We start from the raw sequence: 27,608 nt of genomic DNA on the forward strand, positions 1-27,608 counted from the left end.
CCCGAGCACCTCTCCTTGGGGCGTACCAGTCCTTTTCATCAAAAAGAAGGATGGGTCGTTCCGGATGTGCATCGACTACAGGGAATTGAATAAGCTAACAATCAAGAATCGCTATCCCCTGCCTCGAACCGATGATTTGTTTGATCAGTTACAAGGTGCTTCATGTTTTTCGAAGATCGATCTACGCTCAGGCTATCACCAACTATGCATCCAAGAGGAGGATATACCCAAAACTATTTTTCGCACTCGATACGGCCACTATGAGTTCGTTGTTATGCCTTTTGGTTTAACCAACGCACCCGCGGTTTTCATGGATCTGATGAATCGTGTGTGTAAACCATTTCTCAACCGCTTCATCATCGTGTTCATCAATGATATCCTGATCTATTCCAAGTAGAAAGCCGAACACGCGCCACATCTACGTTTGGTTCTCGAGCTACTCCAAGGGAATCGACTCTACGCCAAGTTCTCTAAGTGTGAATTTTGGCTGGAGGATGTTCAATTCCTCGGGCACATTGACAATAGTCAAGGTATTCATGTCGATCCCGCGAAGATTGAAGCTGTTAAGAGTTGGGTTACGCCTAAGAACCCGTCTGAAGTCCGTTCTTTTCTCGGACTAGCGGGCTATTATCGCCGATTTATCGAAGGATTCTCTAAAATCGCCGTGCTGCTTACTTCTGTTACGCATAAAGACAGATCCTTTGTTTGGGGAACTGAACAGGAGTCTGCCTTCCAAACCTTCAAGCACATGCTTTGCAATGCTCTCGTCCTTGCTCTACCCGACGGAAATGATGACTTCGTGGTCTACTACGATGCCTCGAACCTTGGTCTTAGTTGTGTTCTCATGCAACAGGACAAGGTTATCGCTTACGCATCTCGTCAGCTCAAGATCCACGAGAAGAACTATACAACCCATGATGTCGAGCTAGGCGCAGTTGTTTTTGCATTGAAGATCTGGCGACACCACCTTTACGGTACTAAGTGTACGGTCTTCACCGACCATAGGAGCCTACAAAATATCTTTAGCCAGAAGGAACTTAATATGCGTCAACGCCGATGGGTAGAACTTCTCAACGATTATAACTGTGAGATTCGTTACCATCCTAGCAAAGCGAATGTCGTTGCCGACGCCCTAAGCCGACAAAGCTATTTGCATAGCGCTCTTAATGTTCAAGCCCAACATCATCTCGAATCTCTCATCCGTGAAGCCCAACATGCATGCTTTACCGAGCGTACTTTGAAGAAGGAAAGGATTCATCACGATGGGGCTCAGCTAGTGAATAAGTCGAATGGGATATTCCATTATCTGGACAGAATCTGGATCCCTAAGCGGACCGATTTACGACAAATTCTGATGGACGAAGCCCACAAATCCCGGTATTCTATTCATCCCGGTGCCGATAAAATGTACCAGGACCTTCGCTACAAGTACTGGTGGCCGGGCATGAAGAGAGATATCACCCTATATGTTTCGAAGTGCTTGACTTGCTCGAAAGTCAAGGCTGAGCACCAAAGACCCTCTGGCTTGCTTGAACAACCCGTGATCCCTATGTAGAAATGGGAGAGTAACGCCATGGACTTCATAACGAAACTGCCGCGCACGCCATCAGGTCACGACAGCATCTGGGTTGTCGTTGACCGTTTGACCAAATCTGCTCATTTTTACCAATACGAGAAGACTTTAAGGTGGAAAGATTAGCCTGAATCTACACCAACGAGATCATTTGTCGACATTACCTCGCGTCTTTGGGAAACGTTTCAAGTTGCTCTCGGTACTACGCTTAATCTAAGTACCACATTTCATCCCCAAACCGACGGTCAGACTGAAAGAACGATTCGTACCCTCGAAGACATGCTCCGTTCGTGTGTCATAGACTTCGGTGGTAATTGGGACGCATACTTACCTTTAGTCGAATTCTCGTATAATAACAGTTATCATTCCAGCATTCAAATGGCACCGTTCGAGGCATTATACGGAAGAAGATGTCGGTCGCCTATTATGTGGCACGAGATCGGTCACTCGCAATTAACCGGTCCTGAGCTATTGCAAGAAACGACTGACAAAATCCTCCAAATTCGAGACAACTTGCTGAAAGCTCGGAGTCGTCAGAAAAGTTACGCCGATAGATGATGCAAGCCCCTTGAATTTGACGTTGGCGACCATGTACTCCTAAAGGTATCACCTTGGAAGGGTGTGGTCAGATTCGGCAAGAGAGGGAAACTCGCACCTCGATACGTGGGACCCTTTAAGATTCTGGAAAGGATCGGAAAAGTGGCCTACAGACTCGAACTACCAGAGGAACTTAGCAACGTTCACCCGACTTTCCATGTGTCGAACCTCATAAAGTGCCTAGCTGAGCATGATTTGTACGTGCCTCTTGAGGATCTGCGAGTAAACGAAACACTACACTTCGTGGAGAAGCCTGTAGAGATCATGGACCGCCAGACCAAGCAGCTCAGACGCTCGCGCATTCCCATTGTGAAGGTTCGATGGGAAGGCAAACGAGGCGCAGAGTTCACTTGGGAACTCGAAAGCGACATGAAGGCGAAGTACCCGCAGCTATTTGTTACGGCTGAAGCCTAATTTCGGGACGAAATTCCCTTAACAGGGGGAGGCTATAACACCCCGTGTTTCGAAAGTCAAAGTCAAAGTCAAGATTGAAGCCAAAGGAAGAAAAGATTGCTAATTGCGATCAGTCACTCCTTGCTCAATTACTATTTTGACTTCTTTGACTGGTAGATAGTCTACTTACTTTGTTACGTTAGTTGTATTATGTGGAGTACTTGTTAATAATCGAGGGTTATTCGCTATTTATCGCATGTATTTATCGCTTATCGCATCGCAATCGTACTCGCAACTCGAATTATGCGTTCTGGATATTGTTTTACGTGTGTGTGCTATTTATGTGTTACTTATGCATGTTTATTTATGTTTATATTGTGGTGTTTAATCGAAACTCAATCACAACGCTATCGCAATCGAATCGCAAACGCTAAAAACAAGTTATTTAGGATGATTGTGTGATAGATATAGTAGTTGGGATTAAAAGTAATTTGAAGGGGAAACTCTATCGCATCGCAACGCCCCACACGCTAATCGAAACATCAAAACTCGTCGCGCCGAACACTCGAATCGAGTGGCCACCCGATCGAGTTGCCACCCGATCGGATGACCATCCGAACGGATTGTCACCCGATCGACTGGCCATCCGATCGGATTACCGTCCGATCCTTTGACATTCGCACCATTTTACGCGCCGATTATTGTTTATGATATCGTTCTGATCAGGCTAAATTCACTCTAGCGCTCCCTTCAATCCATCATCGCTGTGAGTATACTCGAACCCTTTTTACTTTATGCACTTTCAGGTGTTACATACGTTACTTATTCTAAATCACATCGAACACACTACACAATACTTTAATGCTAACCGTTACTGCATGTTATATGCGACTCAATGAATGCTTGTTTGCTATGTTTACACATGGATTGCTGTCTACCTGCCTTAGCAACGATAGTACTATAGTTTGGACTCAGCACCTGTTCACTCAGGGGTTGTTAAGGACAACTAATCACATGATTCACAGTGGTGAACATGCATTACGAACTGCCTTGCGCAGTCAACCCGCAGTCATTGGTATTGATAGGATCATGTCGATAACTTACGTGCTTCATTTTATGCATTGTACGTGCTGGTTATGCGTAAACGTTTTCAAACTCTATATTATATCTATTAAACTTGTATACTCACCTTTACACTATGTGTATTGACTTTTACTTTAACGTATGTGACAGGTGCTTATGATGTTTGAATGTTTGGCTTGCTGTGAAATCGAGGCTAGGAAAGAGTCTAGAAACAAAGACAATTTATTTTTATTTGAAATCTGAGTTGTCGGAACAGAACTATTTGTCTTGATTTTATCTGTAATAACTATGCTACTTATTATGTCATGGTATGGGACGTGATGCTTTAAATAATTGGTAATCATAGTTGTTATGGAAACTTCTGGACAATCTGTTTCGTTCAGTGCCGCGCCCCGATGATTCCGCCATCGGTTGGGGTGTGACAGTGATGGGCGGCGGTGGTGAGTGGCGGTGTTTAACTATCTGCAGACCTTAGAAGATCTTAGAAGTGGCTGGGCAAAGTCTGCACCAAGAAGAGCTTACGTAGATTTTTTTAATGAAACGTCTTCGGAAAAACAAACAGTCTGCGCGTGGCAATGTCTGCGCGGCGCAGACAGAAGAGCTTGCGCAGAGCTTTTCAGAAAAAATAAACAGCACCTTAATGTAGCTTGTTAGTGTTTTTTTTTTCAATCACCATGGAGTATGATTTCTATCCTACTAATCAGGGGTCCGAGTCCGCAACCATACAACATGGAACCGTGTGAATCCCCGAGAGAAAATAATTAGTTTCTCATAAGTAGCGTGTTAAAAAAATTTCAATACCAAAACACATAAATCGTCTAAAATTCTCGGTTAATTAAACTGAATTATGGAGACGGATAACTCGTATAAAGTTCAAGGTTAACCCAACTGAATTATGTAGACAGATAAATCGTACAAAATTCTAGGTTAATCAAACTAAATTGTTTGAACATTTGGAGTGGTAAACGTGGCAAGGTTTACTAATGTTGGTTTGTAAACAATAACTAGGTTCTATCCTGCGCCGCGTTGCGGCGCCTGTCAAACAACACAAAAATTAACTGAAAATGAACCCTTCAAAGTTTAACAACGAATATTACATATACATACACACAAACACACACAATTCAGTGATATGAAGCACACATATCCTGAACAAAACAAAAGGCCAAAGCTAAAACTTTACAAATTACTCATCAAAAAAATGACTCACTGTTTCTACAGCATCCAGTTAGCTTTGGAGCATATTGGAGCTGATTTTTGCCTGTGTTTGTGCAAATTACACTTCTGTATATGCTCCGAAGTTGCGAAGAACATATACGATCCAATTACAAACCTAAATAGAACATTAATAATCATTTTAATATTCATAAATCAAGTAAAAGATCTCGGTTACACGTAAATTGATATCAGTAAGGGGAACATTAACTTACCGAGGTGACGGGCTGAGTGCTGCCACTGCCAACGTCCCACATGACATCGTGGCTGGGCTTCTTGCAGCCAATGCAATCAAACAATTTTTTTTAGGATAACCTGGTCAAATCCTTAACAAACAAATAATTAGTTATTATCAAAAATAAAAATAACACAACAATAATCCAAATCTGTTAACCACCTTTGTTTCATTCGTTGATTCATTTCCAATGAGAAGTTAAAACTTTTCATAAGAGAGCAAACAAACACTTGAATAACACATGTAGTGACTTGAGACCCTTTTGTCTCGATTCCTTAGCCACAAAACATACGTTGACTCACATATTAAATGGAAAATGGGTCGAGATTCACCCAAAGTGATTTCATACCGCATAATACAGGACATATCGTTCTATAAAAATAACCGAATCATTATGAAATTAACTTATTGTAAGAACATAATCACAGTTTAGAAAGTACCTCTTTAACACTAACAAAAAGTGAATGCTATCAGTGTTTTCTTTTTTCAAAGTTCCAAAATGAAAACCACAATTTTAGATCATGGGCTGACAAAACTTTTGAGAGGTATAATTGAAGCCAACCGTTCTAAACAAAACCCAAAAGGACAAAACCATAGTTTTGAATTTTGATACCACCAAGATAATCTCCTCTTTGGCTCTTCAATGTCATTCCAACTCTTAAAACCTTCTCGACAAGACATCAACAAAAAGTCCCAATTAAGCAAGTCCAACACCTCAAAATACCATTCAAAGAGACAGAAGAAGCAACCAAAAGTTTCAAAACTTGTATTGGAAGAGGTGGATATGGCCAGGTGTACAAAAGAGAACGGGACTTTCTTAATAATAAGAAAGAAGAACCTCATGTAAATACCATGGAATAAGGTTTATGATATCTTGACAACTTACGACTGTTGTTGTAAAGCGATTGGATAGGCAGTTAAGACAAGGGTCAAAGGAGTTTTTGACTGAAATTGATTTGCTCTAGGGTCAAAAGCATCGAAATTTAACCTGTCTACTCGGTTATTGCGACGACAAAGAAGGCAAAATATGTTTATAAATATGCGGAGCATGGAAGTTTAGATCAGTATATATGGCCTAACATATCCATTTGTAAGTTTTCATGGTTAGAAAGACTTAGAATATGTGTTGATATTGCTCAGGAATTTTGTAAATGCTCCACAAAAATGTCCGGGAACATCAAGCCATAATCCATCGAGATATAAAAAAGCGTGCATATTCTGTTAGATGGAAATTGGGCTGCAAAGAGTTCTGATCTTGGGTTGTCCAAGTTATGTCTAGATAAAAATGCTGCTATCTCCATTTCCTATAGCACACCAGGCTATGTTGATCCGGAATACATGAAAACCGGCATAGTGACGAAAGAATCAGATGTATTTCTTTTGGTATGGTGCTACTAGAAACTTTGTGTGTGAGGACGTGTTTGGTAAAAGACGAAGACCTGTTTAGAATCTAACCTCAGAAATAAAGTAATGGACTTTAGACAATCTTCAAACAATCCCAGCCACCTGGTGAAAAGAAAAAAAAGTTAATACACATTATTTTAAAAAAAGTAAACACATAACATATTGGTACAGTGTGTAAATTGTGAAACTTGTAGTAACGATGTTAATTAATTTGTAGAAAAACTACTCAAATACATTAAAATGTTCTTCAATTCTTGAACCACTTATGGCAATTTCTATACGCCCCACTGATATAATAATCACCTTCACTTACAAAAAGTTCTATGTAAAATGTAGCTCTAAATCTTGTATCCTAATATTGGATTAACAAAGCTTCATTTATAAGATGTCGTCTTACAAAAAGAAGGGTTTGACTTTGGATGTTAGCTAAACTTCAAGTTGTAAAGCATATGAAATAACGTATTGTATAAAATATTTGATTTAAGATGTGCTTGGTAGAAGGTTGCTGAGGTGATACAAATAAAAATAGGCTACTTTTTAACTTAAATAAGGACTAAAAGAGTTCGTACAAAAATAAAAAGTAAAACAGTTTCAAGACACTGTAATGACGCATACAGAAACCCCTGAATGAAACACAACATCAATTCAATGTAATCAAGCATACAAAAACCCCAAAACGTGAAAGTTAACAGGAAAACTAAAATTAAAAGTTACATTTTGAAATTTGCACGTACCTTGACGTTGAGGGATGAGAGCATTAGCGGTCGATTGAGGGTTTTGGTTTTCAGCAACCAGAGGACAAAAGGAATTCTTCAATCATTGATAAACCCTAAATCTGTTCAGCACAACAAAAACAAATTTATGAACTTTGACTTGGTTATTTCTTATTCACGATTTAGGGCTCAAATTTACCGGAAATTAGGAGGTGAAGATCGCTTTGTCTCTGTCGCCTTCAATGATGGAATCAGACGAAGTCCTAACAAACCACCGTAAGTTCGCCGCCCCTAATTGTTGTTGTAACCTGATGCGTGTGTAGTGTAATATATTTTAGGTGTACATTTTAAGCCCTTTTTACACTTTTTTAGCCAAGTTTTAAATTTATAAAACACGATATTTACTAACACTAAACACACATATGGGCAAGTGCACCCATCGTGGACGTAGTATAGTGTTGGTAAGATACCGAGGCCGTCCAAGGACACAAGAGCTTTTAGTACCGGTTTATCCTCAACGTCTAATCAAATCAAAAATTAGAAAAAGGTTTTTTAAACTAGAAAAATAAAGCTAACTAAAATGCTGAAAAGTAAAATAAAAGTAAAAACAGATAGACAAGATGAATCACTTGGATCCGACTCTTGTGTAGTGTAACCTTTGATTATTTTCGCACTTTTGCACTTGTTTAAGAGATTATCTTAGTTATTGTAGTAGGCCCCTCTTTTGAAGGCGACGTTACCCTCAGCCCAGTAGTTTGAGTCAGCAAGGATACAATCCTAAAGGGTCGGATTATTGAAAGATAATTAATTAAGTTATTAATGCATAATGTGGTAGGCCCCTCTTTTGAAGGCGACGTTACCCTCGGCTAAGTAGTCTGAGTCAGCAGGGATACAGTCCTAAGTAGCCGGGTTAAAGTTTTAATAGTAGTTTAACTTATGAGGGCTCAAAGAGTTTGGACCCCCGCCGTCCAAAACCGTTGGGTATTGAAGGAGGTCCTACTAAATTTGACCCAGGTCCTTTGCAGGATCTATACACTGAACAATGGAAAGACTCTTACCAGACTGTTCCCTTAACCCTCGACCAGGTAGCCAACATACCTCCATATAGACCGTGGAGATATGAATGGTGAAAATCTTTTATTTTATATAGACAGTAAAATAATGCCAAGACACCACGGACAAACGATAAGGAAGAATCACCTTCAACATAAGAAACTAGTAATTAAAGTCATTAATACAAAACCAATTAAAAGTGCAAAAGTTAAAAATAAAAAGTATTACACTAAACACTTGTCTTCACCAAGTGATGTAAGAGACTTAGGCAGCCTTTGATTGTCAAGAACTCTTACGATCAATCTTGGATCCCGAGACGACTCACACACTCTATGATGGACAATGGATGATGGTGGTGGATGATGGTGTTATGATCGTGGTGGGTGGTGGGTGAAGTGTGAGAGAGGTGGTGCCAAGGGATGAGTTGCAAGAGCTCCAAGCACTCCTATTTATAGGCTGAACAGAAGCTCGGGCACGGCCCCGTGTCCATCCTCCTCTCTTTCTTCATTAAATGCAGTTTGTCTGCATTAGTTGACCACGCCTCCGTGTCCGCTGAGCACGACCCCGTGTGCAGAAGCATATCTGTACTATCAAGATTTACCTGTATTCCGCGAATCTTATAGTTGACCACGGCCCCGTGTCCGCTGAGCACGGCCCCGTGGTGGGCAATGGAAGCTTCTATAACTTTGTCTTTTCTGCTGACACTTGGGCACGCCCCCATGCTCACTGAGCACGGGGCGTGTTCAGTTTTCTGTCTTCTTGCTTTGCTTGGGAAGATGCTGTCGGGAGGTCGGGCATGTCACGTTTGTTCCTTTTCTTGTATTTATGTCAGATTTAGCTGCCTTTTTGCTTCTTTTGTCTATTTGAGCTCATTTAATCCTGAGGTCGGGCATGTCACTTGTCACTAGTTATTAAAGTTATTAATACATAACCAAATAAAAAGTTCGAAAAGATTAAAAATAAAAAGTATTACACTAGACACTTGTCTTCACCAAGTGATGTAAGAGACTTAGGCAAACATGGCCTTTGATTGTCAGAAACTCTTACGATCAATCTTGGATCCCGAGACTACTACACACACTCTATGATGGATGATGGATGATGGTGGTGGATGATGGTGTTGTGGTGGTGGTGGAGTGTGGGTGAAGTGTGAGAGACGTGGTTTGCCAAGGGATGGTTTGCAAATGAGCCAAGCACCCCTATTTATAGCCTGAACAGCAGCTCGGGCACGGCCCCGTGTCCATCCTCCTTCTCTTTCTTCATTAATTGCAGTTTGTCTGCATTAGTTAACCACGACCTCGTGTTCGCTGGGCACGACCCCGTGTGTAGAAGCGTATCTGTACTATCAAGATTTCCCTAGATTCTGTGAATCTTAGAGTTGACCACGGCCCCGTGTCCAGTGGGCACGCTCCCGTGGTGGGTGACAGAAGCTTCTACAACTTTGTCTTTTCTGCAGACACTTGGGCACGCCCCCGTGCTCACTGAGCACGGGGCGTGTTCAGCCTTCTGTTCTTCTTGTTTTGCTTGGGAAGATGTTGTCGGGGGGTCGGGCATGCCACGTTTGTTCCTTTTCTTGTATTTATGTTAGATTTAGCTGTCTTTTTGCACCTTTTGTCTATTTGAGCTCATTTAATCCTGAAAATACAAAAGGAAGACAAAAGAACACTTTTTCCAACATTAGTACTAAAAAATGGTTAGTTTTATGCCACAATTGATGTAATTTATATGTTGCATTTTGTGCACATCAAATACCCCCACACTTGAATCTTTGTTTGTCCTCAAGCAAAACTCTTTATAATGTGGCTTTTTCACTCCCAAATGGAATGGTAGAAGAGAAGGTTTTTGGGCTTGTCATAGAGTGTCGGGATTTCTAAGATTCTTTATTTAAGTTTTATTTTTATTTATTTACAATCCTTTTCATCATGATTTATTAAAAACGTTTCATAAGATAAATTATTTATTAGGGCATAACATGCCTTTTTAAAATTCCATTTATATACAAGTTCACATATCTCACGGGGGATCACTCAACACTCGGCCGAAGGTGTATTTTTTAGTGAATCACTCGAGAGCGTCATGGAACTTACTCCTACCATAAGCTTGCCACGCAATCAATCTTTCTCCTTTTTAACTATGTACCTTTGTAAATATCAAGAGGACTTTTTTTTGGGTGAAGGGTTAGGCTTGGGTTAAAGGTGGGTGGTTGGTTAGTGGTTAGTAAAAGGGCGAAAAGCGTAAAAAGCATCGGTTTTTTGAACGACTTTTTATTTTTCACAATTTATTTTATTTTGATGAACCATTTCTTTGAAACAAAGTATTTTTGATGAACTTGTTTGTTTATTTGGTTCCATCATTTTTTTTTTCAAGTCATAAGAAAAACCGAGCTTTGTTACTAAAAGAAAGGGTTAAAATAAAAAAGGGTTTTTGTGGGTAAAAAGGGTGTTTGTTTTTGGGTTAAGAAATGAAAAGGTTTAGGCTCAAAGGGGTTAATTAGGGGGATTTTGGGTATGTGGTAAAAAAAATGAAAAATAATGGTGTAGAAAGAAAAAGGGTTAGTCCTAATGCCTCCATCATTTACTTACTCGGGTTTAAGTTGGTAAGGACCGGGAATGTATTGTCGTGGCAAGTTCTAGAGTTGTAAGAACCAAGCGGCTATTCACACAAGAAACGAAAAATGAGCATTTAGTGTAAAGATATGTATTTGTATGCTCAATAAAGGCTCAAAACTCACTTTTGTGGGAATGGGTTTTTATGTGATCAAGTATATATAATCAAATTTTAACTATGCTTGTCATGTCGTTTCATAATTTTCTTATGTTGGTTCTTTTTGTCACGACGCTATCGGTTGTAAATTTGTAAAAATATAACCTTGTTAGAACTTGAAATTCCCAACTTAAACCTAGACAAGTAAAAAGAAAATGCAAATTTTTGAAAAAATTTGGGGTGATTAGTGGTTCCAATAGAGTTTTATGTAAGGCTTGTTAATTAGGACTTGCAAGATTCAAAGTTTTAGCATCCCCCCCCCACACACTTAAATTAAACATTGTCCTCAATGTGTCCCAAAAATAAGTTTTTAGGTTGATTGAATGTGTAAAAGGGTGTTAAAAGCAAAATTTTATGTTACTAGTACTCTGGACACGACCCCGTGTCGGATGGACACGACCCCGTGTCGGATGGACACGACCTCGTGTTCAGGTGCCAGTAACGAAAACTTACAGAAGGTGGACACGGGGGCGTGTTGGCTGGACACGACCCCGTGTCTGGCAAAAATCTGCAGAAATTAAACAAACAGCAGGTCTGGGAGGTGGGCACGGGGGCGTGTTGGCCGGACACGACCCCGTGTAGACAGTCTGCAAGATTGAAAAACAGGTTTCTAGCTCCAATTTTTCTGTCCCGGATTTAGTAGTACTAATGTTTAGTACTTTAAGCCTCGTATGTACCTGTTTTATCAATAAACATCACAACAAACAATACCAAACATCCTAGATTACCAAGTTCAACATCCATGTCACAAAGTTAAAAACAAATGCAGAAAATAAAAAGAGTTAGGGAAAGTAAATTGTTCGACACTTCGGCACGCAGGCCGGAAATTGTTTGATAGAAAGGGGGGTTAACCTGTGGGATTACCAACCACCTGCTCCTGCTCCTGCTCCTACTCCACCCGCCTAGTCCATGTCTTCATCACTGTCCTCGTCATCACCTCCTCTTCCATGCCCCGACATGTACTCCCGGATGCTTCCAATGTCATCTTGGATATCGGAGATGTTTCTTTCAATGGCTCCGACCCGGTTGTATGTGTTGTTGGCGAGGTTGTAGGTGTTCCTGGTGCACATAAGGTTTTCCTGCAAAAGATCATGTAAACTCTGAAAGTTAGGAAAACCACCTCCTTGTGAGGAGGATTCGCCCGGATCACCATGAGGATGGTACTGGTAGTGGGGAGGTTGTTGAAACTGTGGAGCGTGAAGGACTAACGCCTCTTGCGGGTTCCATGCATGCCCTTGCATCCTCTGAAAGCTAACCGACCCGTCTTCCGCCTCATAGATTAGGTTCATGGAGCGGCAGATGTGCACATCGACTCTTCCCGACCATGGGCTTCTTTCGAGAGACCTAGGTATGTTCACGAAGTGCCTGAAGAGACGGTATACCCACCCCCCGAAGAAGATAGGGGTTGGTGCATGAGCTAGCCGGTTCAGATGCATGTTTCGGAGCAGGAGAAATGGAACATCGAGGTGTCTTCGGGTATGAATGCAGTGAAGGACTATCAAATCTCTCAACCCAACAACGCCACCACTATTATGCCTTTGGCTTAGAGAGTAACCGAGGACCCTATGGATGTATCGGTAGAGTGGGTCCCTCAACTTGGTACTCTTTGTGCTGCTTGGGTTGTAGTGCCCTTCACCAATCTGAGCCCACGCGGCTTGGCGCTCGTTCTCATCCAAATCTCGCACCCCTTTGGTGTTCTCTTCACTCCCCGAATCTTCCTCCGTATACAGCCCAACTATTGCCCCGAATTGTGCCATTGAGATCGAGTACTTCGTTCCACCACATCGGAATGCCACCCCATCATTGTCGAAAGGGTCGCACCTTGAATTGAAAGTGAAGGTGCTATAGAACTCCATAGTGCACTCATGGACGGAACGAAGTCTAGTGGTTAGGGCAATCCTTAGTGGGCCGGTAACGAGGTTGTTAAACCGGTCAAGTTGGTTCACCATTGCTAAGAGATCCGTGCACACTTGTCTTGGGTATTCTTCTGGTCTTGTTTGAAGTGTGTCTTATCTGGCCCTAGCATCGAGCTCATTTGCGTTGAATCTTGTGAACTTCTTCGACATCTGAAAGAATACACCAAAAGTTAGCACGGAATAATGAAATTTTTCGCAGAAAACTGAAAACAGTGGGCTGGACACGGCCCCGTGCTCAGCGGGCACGACCCCGTGTCCAGGCGTCTGTTACTCAAAAATTCCATTTTTCGATCCGGTCCCGAAAACTTGAAAATTTTTGGTCAAGTATGTGCGGTTTCCCCCGAAAATGAAACCCCAAGTGCCGTTTTTCCCAAAACAAACCGTTTACCCCTTCGATTTTATCTTTTTCGGTTCAAAAACAAGGGTTTGGGGTTTTTGTGAGAAATCGGGCAAATCTATCAACAATACAAGTGGGTTTACTTTCCATAACACTAGTCTATACTAATGCTAAAAGATTTAAGCAAAAATTTGAGGCTTGATCCAGATGAACTTCAAGAACCCTAGATTTTTCCCCAAATTTTTGATGTGTTAACTACATGCAAGTAACTAATCTAACTACTAATAGGGATAGAATCATACCTTGATGTTGTTAGAACGACAGGAGACGTTGAAAATCTGCGGAAAATCGCCTGGACCAGAGCGTTTTGTGGGGAAACGGGGCGTGTTGAAATTAAGAAACTGTTTTGAAAAGGGTTTTATCCCGACAGTTGCGTCGACACGGCCCCGTGCCGAGCAAAGTTTTTTTTTAATGTGCTTGTGTGAGTGCCCTGTTTTCCCAAAACTCGGTTAGAAGACTTACCAGTTTCAATGTTCATCCGCTTGTTCGTAACTTACCAGGTATGATGTTGATGCCTTTACTCGTCGACCGTTTGAAGCGAGATCTCTTCCTCCTCATCCTCAATGAATCCTTGATAGAGTTTCAGCCGTTAGCCATTGGCTTTGAATGGAATTCCATTCCGAGATTTAATTTCTACTGCACCGTGAGGAAAAATATGGGTGATGGAAAAAGGTCCTAACCACCTAGATTTTAGTTTACCCGGAAATAATCGAAGTCGTGAATTAAACAATAGAACTTTATCTCCTACTCGAAATTCATTAGGTTTAATGTGTTTGTCATGCAAATTTTTCATTCTTTCCTTATAAATTTCAGAGTTAGAGTATGCATAATTCCTTAATTCGTCTAATTCATTTATTTGACAAAATCGATTTTTACCGGCAATTTCTAAATCTAAGTTTACATTTTTTATTGCCCAGTAGGCCTTGTGAGCTATTTCTACCGGCAAATGACAACTTTTTCCATAGACGAGCTTGTACGGGGTTGTGCCTATTGTTGTTTTATAAGCAGTTCGAAAAGCCCATAAAGCATCATCTAATTTATCGGCCCATTCCTTTTTATTTAATCCTACGGTTTTTCAAGTATTCGTTTTAAACCTCTATTAGTCACTTCGGCTTGTCCGTTTGTTTGAGGGTGATATGCTGTTGAGACCCGGTGATAGACCCCATATCTTGTTAAGATTTTCTCAAGTTTATGATTATAAAAATGGGTACCTCTATCACTTATTAATGTTTTAGGTGTTCCAAAACGAGAGAATAATTGTTTCAGGAATCTTACCACAACTCTTCCATCATTTGTTGGAAGTGCCTCGGCCTCGGCCCATTTAGACAAGTAATCTACTGCCACAAGTATATATTTGTTTCCTTTTGACGGCGGGAAAGGTCCCATAAAGTCGAGTCCCCACACATCAAAAATTTCACAAACGAGAATGCCATTTTGTGGCATTTCGTTTTTGGAAGAAATATTACCTGATCTTTGGCAAGCATCACATGTCTTGACAAGACTTTGCGCGTCTTTGTAAATGGTCGGCCAATAAAATCCTGAATCAAATACTTTCATGCGGTACTAGCGGCACCATGATGTCCTCCGTATGGACCTTCATGACAATGGCGGAGAATCCTCCTTGCTTCGCTACCATGTACGCACCGTCGGATGAGTTGGTTAGCACACATTTTGAAAAGATAAGGATCTTCCCAAAAGTAATGCTTTACATTAGCGAAGAATCTTTTTCTTTGGTGATGTGGTCATCCTTTGGCGACTATATCGCTAGCTAAGTAGTTAGCATAGTCGGCATACCACGGTTCTTCCTTGTATTCCACCATTTCTAGGGACTCAGTTGGAAATTTTTCGTTGATTTGCTCGTCCCTAGTTGCCTCCAAAGCTGGGTCTTCTAAGCACGAAAGATGATCTGTTGCTGTGTTTTCTGCTCCTCTTTTGTCTTTGATTTCAATATCAAATTTTTTGAGGAGTAAAATCCACCTGATCAAACGGGGTTTTGCGTCTTGTTTCTTGAAAAGGTATCGAATGGCTGCATGATCTGTATAGACTATTGTTTTAGAAAGAGCAAGATAAGAACGAAATTTATCAAAAGCAAATACCACAGCTAGTAATTCTTTTTCAGTTGTCGTGTAATTCTCTTGTGCATCGTTAAGTGTTTTACTAGCATAATAAATTGGGTGAAAATGCTTTTCTTTTCTTTGTCCCAAGACTGCTCCAACTGCAAAGTCACTTGCATCACACATGATTTCGAAAGGTAATTTCCAATCAGGCGCTATCATGATAGGTGCATTGACTAGCATTTCCTTGAGGGTAAGAAACGCTTGATTGCAATCCTTGTCAAAGATGAAAGGCGCATCTTTTTCAAGTAATTTCATTAGAGGTCTTGAAATTTTAGAAAAGTCTTTGATAAATCGTCTATAAAATCCGGCATGCCCTAAGAAACTTCTGATTGCTCTAACGGAGGATGGTAGAGGTAATCGAGAAATAGTGTCTATTTTTGCTCGATCAACTTCCATTCCTTCGCTTGAGATCTTGTGACCGAGTACTATTCCCTCTGTTACCATGAAATGGCATTTTTCCCAATTAAGGGCGAGGTTAGTTTCCTCACATCGGGATAGCATTCGTTCAAGGTTATCGAGGCATTGGTCGTATGAGTCTCCAAAGATAGAAAAGTCGTCCATGAAGACTTCCATTGTCTTTTCGATCATGTCATGGAAGATGGCCACCATGCAACGTTGGAATGTTGCGGGGGCATTACATAGACCAAATGGCATGCGTCGATAAGCAAAAGTTCCATAGGGACATGTGAAAGTTGTTTTTTCTTGGTCTTCGGGTGCTATCGGGATTTGAAAGTAACCTGAAAAACCATCCAAGAAACAATAAAATTTATGACCGGATGTAACAACTCTCATTAAAATTAATAATTAGAATGTTAATTATCTATTAAGAAAACCCTAATTGAGAAACCCAAGTGATTCCACACAAACCCTAAAATTTTCAGAATTTTCAGAATCAGGATCAGGGCCCCTAAAACTCAGGGGGGGATAAACCCTAGCCAACGATTATCTTCATAATTATCTGTAAAAATCGAATTTTAGGAAAGTGTCAACACAGCAAGCCTAGTTAGGGACGTGGCTACCTATAGAAACTAGGTTACCCCTCGCGTAGCGTGACGCCTATAGGGGTACCCCTCGCGCTGCGCGACAGGGTCAAATTTCGTGTATAAATAGAGGAGTCTGGGACTTGAATTCTGTCTTTGGAACGACGTAAAATTGAGTTACGTAGAGCGAATTATCACAGAAACAGTCCAACACACACACACTAATCACGAGGTGCTGCCGCGGAACAGGGTAATTACTCGATCGCTATTACGATTCAGTTTCCGGAATCAATACATTCAAAGAATGTCTAAGTGCCGCCCACATTGGGCTATGCTTTGTCGTTTGTCGGTAAACCGATAAATGAGTTGAAGCATTGTACTTTGTCGTTTGTCGATAATTCGATAAATGAGTTGAAGTACTATACTTTGTCGTTTGTCATTTTGATAAATGAGTTAAAGTATTGCACTTGGTCATTCATTATGAGAAATTGATCTCGGAAGTTATCGTAACTGCTTTATTGATCACTAATCCTATTTTGTGTGCATTATTGTTAAATTAGAAATAATCAAGGCTAATCAGTAGGCTTATACACTGCTCGTTAAATCTGCAATGTGAGTCATTCTCTTTTTATCAACTGTTTTACAATACTCCAAATTATTTTCAAAGTGTTATAATTACAGGGACTAAGTCGTGGATATCTTGATTTATTGGTTAGTGGGGTATTGTGCACATTACTATTTCTCCCAGTTAGGTTCATTGACCTACTAGGGAGAAACGTCACTATTAGAGTTCATTGACCTAATAGTGGTATGACCATCGTCACCATTGTGACTTGTCACCATTGTGACAGAAAGCCAGATAAAAATAAGATATGAACCATTGTAATCGCTCTTATGCTGTAATTTATAACTATGGGTCATTTCCTAAAAAACTGAATGAACTCACTCAGTATTTCCCCGCTGACAAAACCTTTTTCAAACATGTTTCAGGTAATCTGTTGTGAGCAAAGAAAAGTGCCAGGAAGCACTACCAGCTTAGAAAAGTGGCTCAGTGTAAATAAATAAAGGAACATGTTTTAAAAATAAAGATTTCCATGGAAATCACATTATTGTAAATTACTGGGTTTTATCCCTAAATTATGTAAAGAGCAGTTTTAATACTAAAGATCCTGTTTTAAAAGACTTCCGCTGTCACCTAAATTAAATACCGCAGGATTTCTGTCCCGCGGCTCCTGAAACGGGTCAAACCGGGTCGGGGGCCGTGACAGAAATAAGGTGGTATCAGAGCCACTTCTCAAGCCACTGATTTAAGCCAATTAAGTATTTAGAAAATACTTAATTTCCATTAATTGCTATTTTGTGATTATTTGTTTATTTATCTGACTAATTGTGTACAGTATGAGCAGATCTTTATATGCTAGTCAATGTAGTAAGTAATGCAAATTCTTAAATAATTTGACTCAAGTATTAGTACCTTTATTATCTACAGTCTAGAAGTCTTATCAAGGAAATTCATAAAATTTACAAATAAAACCTCGTGTGATGTAAATTTCAATAGTACCCAATAGGAACTAATATTTAAAAAGTTTTCTATAAATTTTATGAATTCTGACTATATCTATTTTACTAAACAGCATGAGTAACTTGTCTGAGGCCCTTCAGAATTTAAATCTCTATCCAGTAAGAGTAGAAGTTTCCAGAGATTTCAATAGGTATATACCAGATATAGAAGAACCTATAGAGTTCGATGCTTTACCTCCCAAGAAACCCAAGCCCAAGGAAATAGAAATTGGGGGAAGTTCTAGGCAAATTGAAAAGTTACCATCTCAGGAAGAGTTAGATTCTATAATGGCAAGCCATAATACTATTAAGCCTGTTAATGAAAATATTTTTAATCGCTCTCTCGAAACACAACTACCAATGAACTTAGAACCATCTATTCCAAACCCTTCAATCCACTCTCAAATAGACGAATGGTTAATTAATGAAATACAGTTACAAAACCATCCCTATAAGCTTTTTCCTCAAGTTCCATCTAGAACCTTTACCAAAATTTCCCAATAAGTAATAAAAATATAACTGAACTCCGCCACTTTGACCAAAAACTAATGAATGTTGAAAATAGGATCCAAGAGATTAGGAAACAGATCTCCTGGAACTACGATAAGAGGGAACACAGTTACTAGAATATCGTTGACAAAAAGAATAGGGGATTTATGAAACTGTTATTGTGTAATAGTAATAGTAAAATCAGTATGTGTAAGATAAATAATAAAACGGTTGTATATAGAAGCATGAAATTTTAGAAAATTTACAAATTTTGTTCGTATACGTGATTATGTGCAATTAAGTGTGATATTGGATTATTTCTTGTATACTAATTATTTATCTATAAATTAGTTATCGAATGGAAAACGCTAATAATGAACCAGTTAATGATTCTGAGCAACAACCGGGGGATCAATATATGACTAGGCAGGATATAGAAAATATCGTTGCTCAAGGGATAGCCAACACTATTCCAACAATGATAGCTCAAGGGATAGCCAACGCTATTCCAGCCATCGTTGCTGCTGTTAAAAATCCAATAGAACCACAACAACCCGTTCCTAGCAAACGTATTTCTGAAAATAACTTCAGTAATTGCGTAAACGGAGGCAATGATCATGTTAATCATGACAATGAACCACAACCAGCGCCGCTCCCTAAGAAAATGAAAGTTGCAACGCCTGGTTGCACTTACAAGGAATTTCTTGCTTGTAAACCATCTGAGTTTGCAGGTAACGAAGGAGCGACTGCGGCACTACGTTGGTTAGAGAAAACTAAGGCAGTAATTGCCATAAGTAAATGTGCTCAGGATGATCAGGTTATGTACGCGTCAAATCTTTTCAAAGAAGGAGCGCTAGAATGGTGGAATACGGTGTTACAATCAAAAGGAAGAAGAATGGCGTATGCTATGAACTGGGAAGAATTTAAGAGCTTGGTAGAAAGAAAATTCCGTCCCGAATATGAAAAGGAACAAATGACAAACAAATTTTTAACCCACCGAATGGTTGATGTAGATTGTCGAAAGTATACTACGACATTCTTCGAATATGCTCGAGTAGTACCAACCCTGGCTTCGCCAGAGCCGGTACTTATTTCTCGATATTTTTGGGGATTGATTTCTGAAATCCGTAACATCGTCAAGGCTGCGAAACCTCGCACGATTGATGATGCGGTGGATTTAGCCAATACTCTGACTGACGAACTAGTACGGACAAGAGAAGAAAATAGAAGGAAGGAAGTAGCCCAAAAGATTACCCAGGTAATCCGTTCGGATAACCATAACGATTTTAAGAAAGGAGGGAATGGGCAATCTTCCACTAGTCCATTTTGCAATTTTTTCAAAAGAAAGCATTTTGGAAGATGCAAAGGATACTGCAATTTTTGCAAAATTCCGGGGCATCAGGAAGAAGACTGCAGGAGGAAGAAATTTTCAGTTTGTTACAACTGTGGAGAAACTGGACATCTTAGGCCAAATTGTCCAAAACTAAACAAACCATCTGACACTAAAGCCAAACCTGCAGAAGAAGCAAAAAGGAATGTAAGAGCCTTTCAATTGACTGCTCAGGAAACAGAGCTCATTCCAGATGTAATAGCCGGTACGTCCTAGGTTACAACGTTTACACAAAAAGTATTAACTGACTCTGATACACACCAAAGTTTTATAAATACTTCATTGTGTCAAAATTCTTAACTTAGACAAATCTTTACAGTCAAAACAGGCAAAAAGGAAAATATAGAACTCTCAGGTCATATAATTCTTCGCTAACCTAATTCCTATGAAATTAGCCGAGTTTGATGTTGTATTAGAAATAGATTGGTTAGTAGCCAACCCTACTCGAATTCTCTGTGACAAGAACTTTATAGAAAATTCAGGTACCCGCCGGAAAAGTATTTATGATTATAGGAAATAAACCACGTAAGGTCACATGATAAATTATGAAGATATTCACTTAAATCCTGCTAAGATAGCAATGGAAGAGTTCGCAATCTTTAAATGGAAATTAGGAATTTTGTAAATTTAGCCGGATACTATAGGCAGTTTATTAAGGATTCTTTTAGATAGATATATCCTTAACTAAGTTAACACAGTTAATTCTAAATGAGAACCCAAACAAAAAGAACCCTCTAGCATAAATTAATAAATATTCCAATCCTAGCCTTACCAGAAGGAACAGAAGATTTTAAAGTATACGGTAATGCTTCAAAGTTAAAATTTGAATGTATGGTAATGCGACACAAAAAGATAATTGTGTATGCATCGAGGCAATTGCAAAAGCACGAAGAAAGCCTTACCACTTGTAAGCTTAAAAATTAGAAACCACAAGTTACCCTTAAGATTAGGAAACATTATCTAAGCAAGCTTACTATCCATATGGGTCATAAGAATTTAAGATACATATTTGAGCAACAAGAATTAAACATGAGGAAAAAGGAAATCCTCGGTGATTACGACTATGATATTTAGTATCACGAAGGAAAGGCTGAAGACGGTTAGAAGAACTATACAAATAATAAACAAAAGCCGTCGAAGTTCGAGTTGGAGACAAAATGCTATTGAAAGTATTTCCTTGGAAAGGAATTTATAAATTAGGTAAGAGAAGAAGCTAAGTCTCTGATACGTAGGACCATTTCCAGTAATCCAACGTATAGGACCAGTAGCTTATCATTTACAACTACCAGAAGAATTAGCTGAAGTACATGATGTGTTTCATATATCCAATCATAAGAAATGTCTCACAGACGAATCCCTGGTAAGTACCTCTTCAAGATATAGAGGTAAATGAAAAGCTAAAATTCATAGAGAAACCCCTACAAATAGAAGATCGGAAGATTAAGTTTCTCAAACACAAACGACTAGTACTAGTAAAAGTCAAATAGGAATCCAGGAGAGGACCAGAGGACACCTGGGAACTGAAATCAGAGATGAAGTGAAAGCACCCTCATCTATTTCAGTAAATCTCGAGGACGAGATTTTTCTTAAGGTGGGGAGGATGTAACAACCCTCATTAAAATTAATAATTAGAATGTTAATTATCTATTAAGAAAACCCTAATTGAGAAACCCAAGTGATTCCACACAAACCCTAAAATTTTCAGAATTTTCAGAATCAGGATCAGGGCCCCTAAAACTCAGGGGAGGATAAACCCTAGCCAACGATTATCTTCATAATTATCTGTAAAAATCGAATTTTAGGAAACTGTCAACACAGCAAGCCTAGTTAGGGACGTGGCTACCTATAGAAACTAGGTTACCCCTCGCGTAGCGCGACGCCTATAGGGGTACCCCTCGCGCTACGCGACAGGGTCAAATTTCGTGTATAAATAGAGGAGTCTGGGACTTGAATTCTGTCTTTGGAACGACGTAAAATTGAGTTACGTAGAGCGAATTATCACAGAAACAGTCCAACACACACACACTAATCACGAGGTGCTGCCGCGGAACAGGGTAATTACTCGATCGCTATTACGATTCAGTTTCCGGAATCAATACATTCAAAGAATGTCTAAGTGCCGCCCACATTGGGCTATGCTTTGTCGTTTGTCGGTAAACCGATAAATGAGTTGAAGCATTGTACTTTGTCGTTTGTCGATAATTCGATAAATGAGTTGAAGTACTATACTTTGTCGTTTGTCATTTTGATAAATGAGTTAAAGTATTGCACTTGGTCATTCATTATGAGAAATTGATCTCGGAAGTTATCGTAACTGCTGTATTGATCACTAATCCTGTTTTGTGTGCATTATTGTTAAATTAGAAATAATCAAGGCTAATCAGTAGGCTTATACACTGCTCGTTAAATCTGCAATGTGAGTCATTCTCTTTTTATCAACTGTTTTACAATACTCCAAATTATTTTCAAAGTGTTATAATTACAGGGACTAAGTCATGGATATCTTGATTTATTGGTTAGTGGGGTATTGTGCACATTACTATTTCTCCCAGTTAGGTTCATTGACCTACTAGGGAGAAACGTCACTATTAGAGTTCATTGACCTAATAGTGGTATGACCATCGTCACCATTGTGACTTGTCACCATTGTGACAGAAAGCCAGATAAAAATAAGATATGAACCATTGTAATCGCTCTTATGCTGTAATTTATAACTATGGGTCATTTCCTAAAAAACTGAATGAACTCACTCAGTATTTCCCCGCTGACAAAACCTTTTTCAAACATGTTTCAGGTAATCTGTTGTGAGCAAAGAAAAGTGCCAGGAAGCACTACCAGCTTAGAAAAGTGGCTCAGTGTAAATAAATAAAGGAACATGTTTTAAAAATAAAGATTTCCATGGAAATCACATTATTGTAAATTACTGGGTTTTATCCCTAAATTATGTAAAGAGCAGTTTTAATACTAAAGATCCTGTTTTAAAAGACTTCCTTTGTCACCTAAATTAAATACCGCAGGATTTCTGTCCCGCGGCTCCTGAAACGGGTCAAACCGGGTCGGGGGCCGTGACACCGGATAATCTTTCTAACATTTGATCAATGAAGGGTAAAGGAAAGTGATCTTTCCTTGTTGCTTCATTTAATCATCTATAGTCTATACATTCTCTCCATCATGTGACGATTCTTGTTGGTATTAATTCATTCTTTTCGTTAGTTATTACCGTCATACCTCTTTTCTTCGGAACTACTTGGACGGGACTTACCCTGGGACTATTTGAGATAAGGTAGATAAGTCTAGCATCAAGTAATTTGATGACTTCGTTTTTAACCACTTCTTGCACATTTGGATTTACTCTTCGTTGTGGTTGTATTGCCGATTTGTAGTCACCATTCATTAAAATTTTGTGCGTGCACATGGAAGGACTTATTCCTTTAATATCTACAAGCTTCCAAGCGATCGCATTTTTGTGTTTTTTCAAAAGTTTAATTAATTTTTCTTTTTCTAAACTACTTAATTTAGACGAAATAATTACAGGTGATTTACCATCTTTGTCTAGAAAAGCATATTCCAAACCTTTCGGAAGTTCTTTGAGCTCAAGAGGTGGGTCTTTAGGATACTCCTTATTTGGTTGCTCATTTTGATCAAGAACTTTAAAAGTTTGTTCTATGGCGACCTCTTCTTCAACAAAGTGGTCAATCTTTTCACTTGTATCGGGTGGCTCATCTTCATCTTCAATTAGGGGGTCATTGTTGCCAAAAGGATATTTCATTGAGCTCTCAAGATCTATGCGCCTTTTGAACGCCCTAGTTGAAGAGGTGGATTATTGAACTTCAGGTTTTTCAAAGCTTCGTGAGTTTTTACAAAAGGTCGTCCCAACACTAGAGGAGCGTCATCGAGGATGACAAAGTTGGTTGGGATTACCATTTGATTTGTTTGAACCAAGACATCCTCAACTACACCGATTGATTTTATTATTTTCCGATTGGACAGAAAAATGGGTATTTGAAGTGGAGAAAAATCACTAATACTTAATTTTTCGAAAATGTAATTAGGCATTATGTTAACACAAAGATCTTTATCAATGGTGATGTTACTAATAAATGAATTTTGAAAGAAACATGGAACCGGTGTAATGTTAATTTCAAAAGGGTCTTCTTTTATTAGCGAAGTTTGATCATTAGTTAACTTAACACTTACCATTTCTTCAATTTTAGTGTTAGTGTTTAACTCTTTTAAAAACTTAGCATGAGTTGGTACTAAACAATGATTTTCAAAAGAAGGTGACAAGAGATTAATTTCTTCAAAATTAGACTCTTCTTGAATTTTAACGTCATCGTCCTCACCCCTTTCGTTGTTTAACTCATGTGTCGGTTTTTCACTTATTTGTTCTTCCATTTTTAACTCTTCATCTATCTTTTCTTTATTTAATTCTTCTCTTGCGCGGGACTCCTCTTCCCTTGCGCGAGATTCTTTTATGTATCGCTCGACAGTTTTAAGTTTTTCTAATATCCTATCGGTCACTTCGGTGATAGAAAAAGGATCGGGATCCTCAAAGCTTGAATCCGGTTGTTCGATCCTTGGTCCTTCATAGTACTCATATGAAGTAGATGGTTTACAACATTGTTCCTCATTGTAAGTATATGATGGATAAGGGTCGTAATTTTGTTCTTCATAGTACTCATATGAGGTAGGTTGTTCACGCCATGGTTCCTCATAATAAAAGTATGAAGGTGGTGGCTCATATCTTGATTCCTCAAAGTATGAGTATGAAGGCTCATACCTTTGTTCACCAAAATATGAGTATGAGGGAGAAGGTTCATACCTTTGGTCTTCATAGGATGTGTATGAAGTCGATGGCTCGTACCTGGGCTCCTCATTATAGTTGTATGAAGTGGATGGTTGGGATGAGTTGTAATATTGAACCGAGTGCGGGTTACCACAATTAGTGTAATAGTCTTCCCTACAATCATCCTCCTCATAGGTGTAATTGTAGCCCCCTGAGTATTGATCCATAAGGATCACTCAACAGACCACGACAGAGTCTCGGGACCAGAAAATAAAAATAAAGACGGAAACAGAAGCTGGACACGGCCCGTGTTCAGTATCTGTATCTGGGCGTTTTAATTAAAGTTACTGGTTTCGTTGAGCACGGGGGCGTGTTCAGTGAGCACGACCCCGTGTTCAGACTTTGTATCTGGGTGTTTTATTAAAAATATGCAGCACGGCCTCGTGTTCAGTGGACACGGCCCGTGTTCAACCTACTGTAAATGCAAACTAAACTAAAATGCAGAAAAATGTGCGCGCGTTTTGAAAAACTGATTAGGCCGTCGATTTTAAGCTTTCTTAAAATCCTTGTGTCCCCGGCAACGGCGCCAAAAACTTGACACATGTGTAGTGTAATATATTTTAGGTGTATATTTTAAGCCCTTTTTACACTTTTTTAGCCAAGTTTTAAATTTATAAAACACGATATTTACTAACACTAAACACACATATGGGCAAGTGCACCCATCGTGGATGTAGTATAGTGTTGGTAAGATACCGAGGTCGTCCAAGGACACAAGAGCTTTTAGTACCGGTTTATCCTCAACGTCTAATCAAATCAAAAATTAGAAAAAGGTTTTTTAAACTAGAAAAATAAAACTAACTAAAATGCTGAAAAGTAAAATAAAAGTAAAAACAGATAGACAAGATGAATCACTTGGATCCGACTCGTGTGTAGTGTAACCTTTGATTATTTTCGCACTTTTGCACTTGTTTAAGAGATTATCTTAGTTATTGTAGTAGGCCCCTCTTTTGAAGGCGACGTTATCCTCAACCCAGTAGTTTGAGTCAGCAAGGATACAATCCTAAAGGGTCGGATTATTGAAAGATAATTAATTAAGTTATTAATGCATAATGTGGTAGGCCCCTCTTTTGAAGGCGACGTTACCCTCGGCTAAGTAGTCTGAGTCAGCAGGGATACAGTCCTAAGTAGCCGGGTTAAAGTTTTAATAGTATTTTAACTTATGAGGGGTCAAAGAGTTTGGACCCCCGCCATCCAATACCGTTGGGTATTGAAGGAGTTCCTATTAAATTTGACCCAGGTCCTTTGCAGGATCTATACACTGAACAATGGCAAGACTCTTACCAAACCGTTCCCTTAACCCCCGACCAGGTAGCCAACATACCTCCATATAGACCGTGGAGATATGAATGGTGAAAATCTTTTATTTTATATAGACAGTAAAATAATGCCAAGACGCCACAGACAAACGATAAGGAAGAATCACCTTCAACATAAGAAACTAGTAATTAAAGTCATTAATACAAAACCAATTAAAAATAAAAAGTATTACACTAAACACTTGTCTTCACCAAGTGATGTAAGAGACTTAGACAAACATGGCCTTTGATTGTCAAGAACTCTTACGATCAATCTTGGATCCCGAGATGACTCACACACTCTATGATGGACAATGGATGATGGTGGTGGATGATGGTGGTGGTGGTGGGTGAAGTGTGAGAGAGGTGGTCTGCCAAGGGATGAGTTGCAAGAGCTCCAAGCACTCCTATTTATAGGCTGAACAGAAGCTCGGGCACGGCCCCGTGTCCACTGGGCACGGCCCCGTGTCCATCCTCCTCTCTTTCTTCATTAAATGCAGTTTGTCTGCATTAGTTGACCACGCCCCCGTGTCCGCTGAGCACGACCCCGTGTGCAGAAGCATATCTGTACTATCAAGATTTGCCTGGATTACGCGAATCTTATAGTTGACCACGGCCCCGTGTCCGCTGAGCACGGCCCCGTGGTGGGCGATGGAAGCTTCTACAACTTTGTCTTTTTTGCTGACACTTGGGAACGCCCCCGTGCTCACTGAGCACGGGGCGTGTTCAGTCTTCTGTCTTCTTGTTTGCTTGGGAAGATGCTGCCGGGAGGTCGGGCATGTCACGTTTGTTCCTTTTCTTGTATTTATGTCAGATTTAGCTGCCTTTTTGCTTCTTTTGTCTATTTGAGCTCATTTAATCGTGAAAATACAAAAGGAAGACAAAAGCACGCTTTTTCCAACATTAGTACTAAAAAAGGGTTAGTTTTATGCCACAATTGATGTAATTTATATGTTGCATTTTGTGCACATCATAACCTTCCGCCGCTGCTCAGGGATCGGCCGAAGTTTGTAACAACCGAAGGCCATGTCCCTTGTGCTCTCTCTCTCTATAAGCCATCTCTTCCTCCAAAAGTCCAAAACTCAAACCTTTAAAAGCAAGGAATAAAAGTGATAAAAAGAGCGCAAAACAAAAAAAATGATAAAAAGAACAAAAAGCAGTTTCAAACCTGGGCGTTCAAGGCAATCAAATGACGCTTGAACCATTAGACCAACACAATTTATTCTAAACATGTGCATATTAAATAAGTTATAAACACAAATAAAGGATGACAGTATAAAAAAATAGTTAACATCAAGTGGACAGGACAGGTGTCCACCTGTCACTATTCATAAGATTCTATTTTTAATATATGTATAAAATGCTAAGGTTATACGATATCGATAAATGGTAACTATTTTTAATATATGTATAAAATGCTAAGGTTATACGATATCGATAAATGGTAACTATCAAGTATCATCATCGTCTAATAATATTTATCTAGTGAGATCTATATATTGGTAAATGATTCAATAACTTAAAAGTTCATTTGTTAAGTTTAAATTGTATACATCACAAAGAAGTATATCAATTGTTCAAAGAGA

At 39.4% G+C, this 27,608-nt stretch overlaps 1 long non-coding RNA gene across 1 annotated transcript; it reads right to left on the reverse strand.

Annotated features, from left to right (window-relative positions):
* Window positions 1-7,232: 7,232 nt before the first annotated feature.
* Window positions 7,233-27,158, reverse strand: LOC110863837. The gene is made up of 3 exons (XR_002549406.2): window positions 27,000-27,158; window positions 7,413-7,521; window positions 7,233-7,335 (listed from the first exon to the last, which is right to left on the reverse strand). It is a non-coding gene; the product is annotated as an uncharacterized LOC110863837 (long non-coding RNA).
* Window positions 27,159-27,608: the final 450 nt, after the last annotated feature.

The sequence above is a fragment of the Helianthus annuus genome, chromosome 6 (genome assembly GCF_002127325.2).
Source record: "Helianthus annuus cultivar XRQ/B chromosome 6, HanXRQr2.0-SUNRISE, whole genome shotgun sequence".
Taxonomy (NCBI): Eukaryota; Viridiplantae; Streptophyta; class Magnoliopsida; order Asterales; family Asteraceae; genus Helianthus; species Helianthus annuus.